This window comes from Dreissena polymorpha, chromosome 9 (genome assembly GCF_020536995.1).
Source record: "Dreissena polymorpha isolate Duluth1 chromosome 9, UMN_Dpol_1.0, whole genome shotgun sequence".
Lineage (NCBI taxonomy): Eukaryota > Metazoa > Mollusca > Bivalvia > Myida > Dreissenidae > Dreissena > Dreissena polymorpha.
The window spans coordinates 94,574,170-94,584,422 of NC_068363.1; positions in this window are offsets into that span (position 1 = coordinate 94,574,170).

Here is a 10,253-nt window from a genome sequence, read left to right on the forward strand (position 1 = left end):
TAAGATAACATCATTTAATAAAGAATGCATAACTGAAGATTCAAATTTAAAACAACCATTTATCTACTTAAATGTTGCAAACATTCTTAAACCAAAAGACTTAAAGCCGTTAACAATAATTTAATTAACTACTTCCTGTCAAAATAAAAGAACTAAAAAACACTACAAACATAGAATTCCTGATGATAAAACAATTATGATGCAATGTCATCATCCTTCTCCTTGTTCTGGAACAAAACCCTTATAGTTGCCAGTTAAACATTGATATTTGGCACGGATCATGTATCCAAAGGATGTACTGTGATCAATATGTGTCCTCCACATCTTCAGTGCGAACACGCTGTTCCGAAAACGTTTCCTAGATAAGGATGGTGAGAGGATCAGTCAGCACTTAACCCTTTTTCTGAAAAATATGAACACATAAAAAACTCAAAACCCCTTGCTAAATAATATATATATATATATATATATATATATATATATATATATATATATATATATAGCTGTTATTGTCCAACTTTTAAGATGCATGAACATAATTGCCACTGTTTTTACAGTAAATGAGTTGCCACTGTTTTGACAGTAAATGAGTTAACTTTTCTGCACTTTTGATTTTAAGCTGAGTCAATTACATGAGTAGTTTTACGTGTTCTATATTCATTTTACAAGAAACAATATTTGAAAAAGATAAAATGCATAACTAATTCCGAGAACAGTCCCACAGAAAAATAAAATATTTCAAATAGATAAAGTGCAGTAATAATTCTGTTTAACAGGCCCACAGAAAAATAAACATGAACAAGGGACAAAATTGTCACAAAACCAGGTTTTCATTGTGAAAAAAAATCTGATAAAGGGAGACAGCTCAAACTGAACTTTTGAAATGAACAAACAAAATTAACACCCTTCGTAAGTTTGTTTTAAAATAAATCTATTTTTAGTCGTGGCGACCTTGACATTGGAGATATTGACATGATTCTTTCGTGCGACACACCGTCCCATGATGGTGAACAAATGTGCCAAATGATTTTAAAATCTCATAATGAATGACATAGTTATAGCCCAGACAAGCTCATTTATGGCTATTTTTTACCTTTGAACTCAAAGTGTGACCTTGAACTTGGAGATATCGACGTAATTTTTTCGCGCGACACACCGTCTAATGATGGTTAACAAATGTGCCAAATGATTTTAAAATCTCACAATGAACGACAAAGTTATGGCCCGGACAAGCTTGTTCCGCCCGCCCGCCAGCCAGCCAGCCCGCCCGCATTCGCCAATCTAATAACCAGTTTTTTCCTTCGGAAAACCTGGTTAAAAATGGGTTATATTTAACAACAGTAACATACTGGTCTCTGGCTTGTACAATATTGTGATGCCATGCCACAACAAAGCTGGTCTTCATCATGGTCCACCAAATGGACAATTCTTGCAAACAAACCATCATGGTTAGCTTGAGGATGGTCAAAGCTGGGCCAGGACAGGCTGTCCGGGATAACTGCTGGCTGTCTTGCAGCAATTTCCTTCAACAGCTCCTATGTTTCCGTATAAGTAAGGTGGTCTATGATATCCTAGAAAAGACATTTCTGCATTTAAACAAAAATACAATAAATGTTTTGAACATAAAACTAAGAAGTTTGACATAAGATGTAGCAACATTTACATACAGAATTTTTTATTTTTCCTGATACCATTTTTAAACATTCCTGTCAGTTTTTTGTGTGAAATTTCAATATTCACCTAGTGTAGTGTAGGATCATTATTTAAAATTTTTTGCTAATGTAGCAACCCAATACTCTATTTGCCAGGTTCTCACCTCCTTTTTTCTTTGCCAGTATGCACTGGCTTTATCAGATTCATCACTGGCAGAAGGTGTTAAAGTTGATGAATCATGTTTAACATACAAAGACTTCGTTTTTATAAATCAACAATTAGTGCGTTGAACTGTGGTTCTTTCTGTTTCCATTCAAGATTATTGTGAAATAACATATATTTTTTTCAGTGAAACCACAACTAGTCTAAATATCTGAAAACATTATCTACAAATTATTTCAATATTCTCAAATGAAATCAACAGAAAAAATGCAGCTATATAAGTATATCTTTTCTGTTTGTTGCACCAAAGTGACAAAATCAAGTGATCCTTCTTCATAAACTTCTTGGTTTAATTATAGATGTATCCTATTGAAAAAGTAAATACACAATTTAAACCACTTTTTAAAACTATTTATGGTCTCTCTTTAAAAAGTGAACATAAATATCTGGTATTATTAACTTATTAGTTTTCTTCAACATTCAGGCAATCAAATCTTGAGGATATTCAAAACAATATTGAAACAAGAGCACCGCCTTGGGGGTGCAGACTGCTCATCTATTTTCTTTTTAAAGGTGAAGGGACTCTCAATTACAATCACAAAGGAGGGAGGGGTGGAGTGAAGAGGGGTGTATAGTGTGGGGGTGTGGTCATTTATTACATTATCTTCCAAAAATGCGGAAAAAAAATGCAATTTAAAAAAAAATAATTTCGGGGGTTGGGGGGGTGGGGGGGTGGGGGGGAGGGGATTCTTGGGTGCGATGGTTGGACGGTATTTCAAAAATAAAATAATAAAAATAAATATTTGTGTTTTTTAACCGTTTCCAAAAAAAAAATTGGGGGATGGGGTGGGGGGGTATAGTGTGAGGGTGTGGTGGTCATTTGTGAGATGATCTTAAAAAAAAAATAGGGGGTGGGGGGATTCCGGGGGTGGGGGGGGGGAGGGCGTGGGGGATGGTTTGGGTGGAGTCTATTGTGGTATGTCAGGTAAGAGTTGTTTTGTCAAAGTATCAATCAAATCTAATCATAAATAAAGAAGTTATGACAGTTTTGGCAAAATTTAATAATTTGACCTTGAGAGTCAAGGTCATTCAAAGGTCAAGGTAAAATTCAACTTGCCAGGTACAGTAACCTCATGATAGCATGAAAGTATTTGAAGTTTGAAAGCAAAATCCTTGATACTTTAGAAGTAAAGTGGATTGAAACACAAAATAAATTTAACCATATATTCAAAGTTGCTAAGTCAAAAAAGGGCCATAATTCTGTAAAATGACAACCAGAGTTATGCAACTTGTCCTTTTACTGTCCACTTATGATAGTTTGCGAGTGTTCCAAGTATGAAAGCAATATCTATGATACTTTAGGGGTACAGTGGACCTAAACACAAAACTTAACTAAATTTTCTTTTTTCTAAGTATAAAGGGCCCATAATTCTGTCCAAATGCCAGTCAGAGTTACATCACTTTGCCTGCACAGTCCCCTTATGATAGTTAATAAGTGTTGCAAGTATGAAAGCAATAGCTTTGATACTGTAGGAATAAAGTGGACCTAAACACAAAACTTAACCAATTTTTCAATTTTCTAAGTATAAAAAGGGCACATAATTCTGTCAAAATGCTAGTCAGAGTTACATAACTTTGCCTGCACAGTCCACTTATGATAGTTAGTAAGTGTTGCAAGTATGAAAGCAATAGCTTTGATACTTAAGGAATAAAATGGACCTAAACACAAAACTTAACCAAAATTTTCAATTTTCTAAGTATAAAAAGGGCACATAATTCTGTCAAAATGCACGCCAGAGTTATCTAACTTTGCCTGCACAGTCCCCTAATGATAGTAAGTTAGTGCACCAAATTTGAATGCAATAGCATTGATACTTTCTGAGAAAAGTGGACCTAAACGCAAAACTTAACCGGACGCCGATGCCAAGGTGATGACAATAGCTCATTTTTTTTTTCAAAAAATAGATGAGCTAAAAAGAGGAATATCCAACATATTCTTTTGTTTTACAAATATAATGATACATGCATTTCAGGTGACCTGTATTTGATTTATTCAAAATACAATGTACTGTTGAAATACACAGTTATTAAAATATTTACGTGCCTCGCTAACTTAACAAAGAATATGAAGATAAAATACTTTAAATCAAAAAACAATAAGATGCACGAAAATAAATGGGGTGAGTTGTCTTTTGGTTGGAGCTAGTTACCATATGTTTAGTGTGAGTTTGTTTTGGGGCAAGTTGGTATTGGGGCGAGTTGTCTGGCGCCCGTTTCATGCATTTGATGCCATGAATTACAAAACTGTGTTACTATTTTCAAAAATATTTTGGTTATTCAGTTTATTTATAAAGTAGCTGAGCAGAAAAAACGGATATAAATACATAAATTAATTTATGAGTTTTGGGTTTAAATTGATAAACTACCAGTACCATTCAAATGCATTTTAGTGAATTATAAATGTCATTGTCATATAACACACAATAATGAATATGTCAATAAATGCACAGCATCTTGATTTGCCTGCCAACAAATACAGTTGTCAATTATGAGGAAAGTAAAAAGATACTGTAATGTTTAAATGATCTCAGTACTCCAAGGCTGATGATAAATTTAATTTATTTGCGCGAATACTAACGTTTCTTCTGTATTCAACTTAGCTTTTAATTTTTGTTTCTGTCTGTAAACGAGAGAATTAGTATTTACGCGTTCTGTCATGTTTATGCATATACTTATGTAACGAAAACAAATCGTTTTATTAGTTATACTATTTTAAACCTTCTTTTATAAAAATTCGTACGCACTTTTGCGATTAACAATAAAAAAACATATTTTACCTTCTTCTTCGGTGTTTGACGATACAGATTCCGCCATATTTGTTGTTGTTGTTGTTGTCACAAAGCGTGTTTATTCTTGTTATCACGCTGACGTCACACACGGGGCAGTACCTTAGCGGCGGTGAAAACGATGCCCTAGATACGTTCGATATACAACGCTATCTTTGCTGGCATTTTGCCAATTGCATTCCTATTTGGAAGTTGATAAATGTGCTGTAATTGGTGTTTGAAATGTCTTTTGAATGTTATAAATGGTGAGATTGCACTTCGAAAGCCCAATATGACCAGAAAATTAAAATATTTTGACTAAATGAATATCGGTATAAATAACATACGGGATGTTGGAAAAATGACCCGACCAAATGGCCGATGGTCGAGTACGGCGACATTCATATCTTTCTCATTGAGACACTAGGTCAATATGTTTATTATCTTATAATGGGAGTATCATTGTAGATGTTGATGTTATTAATATTGTCGTTCTTTTAGAGTTCATTCATATTCGTTCATTGTATATTTCTACCATGTCAATTCATAATAATTGTGTTATCAAAATCAAGCTTTATTAATTGTCTATTGCTTTTACGTTTTTGATTAAATCAAATTAAAACAAATAAATAGATCTAATTAATATTTCAATAAATAAAAAAAACGTCAACCTGTAAGTTAGCACTTACTCAAATGGCAAATGCATTAGAGCTGTAAGTATATAGGAAGTCAATACTAAAACTGCAATACTCAGCCCTGTTATATATCACTTCCTCGTCCCTGACATGTGTTGTATAAACCAGTTGATTGTTATGAGTATGAGTGACAAATATATAAGATTTTTAACACACACATCTATGTACATATTTTTTTTAATTATTTACCCCCGTTGCTGTCAAACATAATTTCTTGTTTTTTATGATGTCGTTCGTTTGTTGCCGTAACATTTACTCTTAATTCGGTCCTTAGGAGCGATTGTCCGGGATTCTGAATGACGTCGTTTGAATAAACCGATTCACGCTAGATACGTTACTTGTGTTTTGCGTAAATTTTATAATTATTAAATGCTTTATTTTTTTGTAAATTAATCGGGCTAGTTAGTAGTATCTTTGAGGTGTACACTTTTTTGATAATCATAATTGAACATGACTTTTAATTTGTACAATATGTAACATATCTAATTTAAGCAACTGTTAATATAAGAATGTCGGCGTTAATTATTCAACCAAATAACTGCTTAATACACACAGAAAGATATATTTTGAAAATCTATATTTAGTCAGGGAAAAAAACGATCCAAGGGTCAGTGGTTCGAGCCTTGATGCGGCTTACTTTTTTCTTCTTATTTTAACTTTATTTTTGTTTTATACTGAAGCACGTTATTTCCGATGTTTAAATTTATGAATTCAAAGCATTAAATGAGAAACTTCAAAGATTGCAATATAAGTGTGAACAAGTCTCTTTAACATAGGGTTACCATACTATTGCTAATTACTAGTATAGGGATCGAGATGCAGAAGATGTTTAAGTTTTTATATACAAAAAAAATAGATATGAAAATTCCCTAAGGTATACAAAACGCTTTGAGTGACACACCTTGAAATAAAGACCTTTTGCATTTTAGCTTTTGTATATAATGAGAAGAGAGACAATCGGGAATTCCACATTACTTTAACTTTGCAGCATATTAAACAGTTCAAAAGAGTTCAAGTTAACAAAGTTCATCTGGATAAATAATGCCTTAAATAACAGGTATTGCGGGCTAACAGTGTGTTCACATTATACGTCTATGCATTGTTCCCAGACTACAGTTATCAGAGAGGTACTAATATCATAAACTTACGCATCACGGACATCCTCATGGTGGTGGCGGCGGAGCCCGGCACGGTCATGCATGAGGTGTCCATTACCTCCAGGGAGTCCTCCCCCGTGATGTTCAGCTCCGAGTGTATGTCCAGTCCATTTCCCGGGGCATTTGGCGCATCTGAGCATATCGAGGGCTGCCCGCAAGACTGTCTTAACTGCATATTTTAACAAAATTAACTTTATTGCATTTTTATACCTGTTAGCATGTTTTACATCACTGCAAAAAATAGTTTTGCTTTATTCTTAAAGAAAATAGTGTATATGTCTATAATGCAATATAGTCTTATCTCATTCTGCAAATAAAAATTCCTGCAATACAGTAGTAAGTCAACTTACTACATTATTGCACAGACATTTTATTGATCTTCATGGTATTTGTTCCTGCAATACAGTCTCAGTCAACTCAATGTGATGTCATAATGTTGATGGCATCATCAGTTTATCTTGAAAAATGGTCTAAAATGGTTTTGTACAACATCTTGAGTAATTTCAAACTCATACATCTCATATTATACCTACAAGATCAGATTTTTGATGCACATTTTTTAAACCATGCCAAAGGTAAGACTATTAAATTATTACGTTGTTGTTTCTTTAATTTAAGCATCCCAGTTAATACTTTTATATAATAGTAGATAATGAGATTTAATCATTACTTAATCTGTAAATTATTCATTGTGCAGGTAAAAAAAACATTGGTTTTCTTTTGCACATATAAAAATATTAATTGGTCACACGGGTACGCTGGAAATGTCCCAAACCACCACACGTAAGGCGCGATATGTCCTGCCCAGTAAACTTTCCCCAATTATAACCATATCTGCCTCACTGCAATCCCTCAGGATGGAAATTTGAACCTTGGTACCCAGTATGGTAACCATTGTTTCACCTGTTTCCCCCTCCAATTTTGTAAGCATTGGGACCAGGACCACGTTCATGGGCGGTCTGTTTCCGGTATCCACGTGGACCGCCGCCTAAACCTAAACTTTCGAAACCTAAACGCAGACCCTAAGCTCAAGGTCCCAGGGGTCAAAATTTGTGTGCATATGGAAAGGCCTTGTCCATGATACACAAGTCAAGCATGCCAAATATGAAATTGCTATCTGAAGCGACATAGAAGTTATGAGCATTTTTCAAAACGCAAAGTGTGACGGACAGACGGACGGACAGATCACTATATGCCCGCCTTCTGAGGGCATAAAAATTATTATACAAAACAATTTGCCTTCTGTCAGTTACGATTGTTATTTTATTGGTTTAAGTTCTATCTTATGTGTGCACTTAATTATTGAAATTACTGGAAACTTATGATTTTATAATACAAAATGGAGCAAATCATGAAATATTTAAGAAATGTAATGTTTTGCCTATCTATTAAGATAATAAGGTTAATGATAATCAATTTGCAGTATTTTCTATGTTTATGTACTCTTTGATCAGCGAATGTCTATAAAAATATTGACAATACCATTAAACTTTGTTAAATTTTTCTCACCAAATGCCAAATATAGGCAAATATGCAAATTTTTAGTGTAACATGTGTTGAAAAAGTAAAAAAAAGAAAAAGTTCCCTTTTTAAGAATGTTAATGTTATTTCTATAACCCTTAATTTTGTATTGCAGAGAAAAAAAAAGTATTGCTTACCATTAATATTTCCTGCAATACTGTAGTAAGTTGACTTAAAAAGTATTGCAGGGAATTCAAAATCCCGAACATGTCCAATTTCAGCGCAAGAGAGTAGTAAGTCAATTAATTCTACAAAGTTATTATTTTTATTAAGATATATTTTCTTGATTATATGAAATATGTTTGTTTCTCCATTCTTTAATAAAATGTGAAGAATTTTGTTGTTAACAATAAGAATGGAGAAAATGTGCTGTTTTTTGCTTCTCCTGTAAATTTTCAAAAAAGGCAGTTAAGACAGTCTTGCGGGCAGCCCTCGATATGTAAATAGGACAAAGGCGTGTGATTTTCGTAATAGGGGATTTACGATTTTTTTCTAAAGCGCATTACATGGTGCATATTTTGACCCATATAATTGACCTTTTGACCTAAAAGGATGACCTTGACCTTTCACCACTGAAAATGTGCAGATCCATGAGATACACACGCATGCAACATATCCAGTTGCTATCTTCAATATTGCCCAAGTTATGATTTTGACCCATATATTTGACCTTGAAGGATGAACTTTACCTTTTGCCACTCAAAATGTGGAGCTACATAAGATACACATGCATGCCAATTATCAAGTTGCTATCTTCAATATTGCAAGAGTAATGTCCAATGTTAAAGTTTGGATGATTTTGACCAATTTATTTGACCTTTGACCTTGAAGGATGACCTTGACCTTTCACCACTGAAAATGTGCAGCTCCATGAGATACACATGCATACCAAATATGGAGTCGCTATGTTCAAAAATGTTATTTCCGTGAATATATAATGTTGTCATAAATGATAATAGTAAGACATGATTAATTATCTGATGTCTTATTATTTCATTATCATTATTTTCAACCGTTTTATTATTTCATTTTTTTTTCTTCAGGTAGGTTTATGATGAAATATACATTTTGAAATCCTACTTACAGTTACTAAGAGTAACTCACAGTTAAGATATTTACAAAATATATAATCAAATATTAAACTTGAAAATTCTGGCTAAACATACAGGTGGCATAATCTCCATATTGGCATCTGTCCATGTTTCAAGTTTCATGAAAAAAACATGAAGAACTTTTAAAGTTATCGCAGGATCCAGAAAAGTGTGACAGACAGACTGAAGGACTGATGGACGGACGGAGCTCAAACCATAAGTCACCTCCGATGAAACAGACGGACAGTGCGATCACTATATGCCATCCTACCGGGGGCATAAAATATGCTAAATTTGATTAATCGTCAATGACTTATTGCTAAGCAATCAAAAGATTTTTTCCCCAAATGATTGATTGCCAGCCAACGCGTTTTACTGAGCATACTGGGTTGTTGCTAACTCTTTTCATGCTGGGAAATTAGTTGTCTGCTAAAATGTTGTCTGCTTAATTTCTAAAATAAGCATTTTTTTTCACTTTTTTTCCAAAGAATTTTATCAGAATAGCAAACAGTTTGGATCCTGATGAGACGCCACATTCTGTTGCGTCTCATCAGGATCCAAACTGTTTGCAAAGGCCTTCAAAATTCGGTTCCAGCACTGAAAGAGCTTAGCTATCTGAACGTGTTGCCATTTCGATTTATTTTTCAAAGGTCATCATTCTGTAATTTATATTAATATCCATATTTAAATATTTATTTTTGTAATGCTTCATTTAAAACTATTTCAGAAATGTTTTGCAGCATTTTTTTATTTTTTTAGAAGCAAATATGTCAAAATGCTAAAAAGTCGTACGCACTTTTGCGATTAACAATAAAAAAAACATATTTTACCTTCTTCTTCCGTGACACATGAGGTGTCCATGACCTGCACCTCCTTCAGGATGTCCGGCTCCGAGTGTTTTCTTTTTTTTGTTTCAGGAACTGAAGGAAAAAAAGATATAATGTTGAAACATATACCAGGTGTTTTGGGAAAAAATCAACCTCAGGAATGGGATTTTTTACATGTGAAAAGTTCACTGATTTTGGAAAAAATACTTAAATATAAATCTTTATTACGATTTAAATCATAGGAACAAACCCATATAAATTATAGTTATATATTTTTTATGTCCCCCAGTCTGTACTGGGGGACATATTGTTTTTGCTCTGT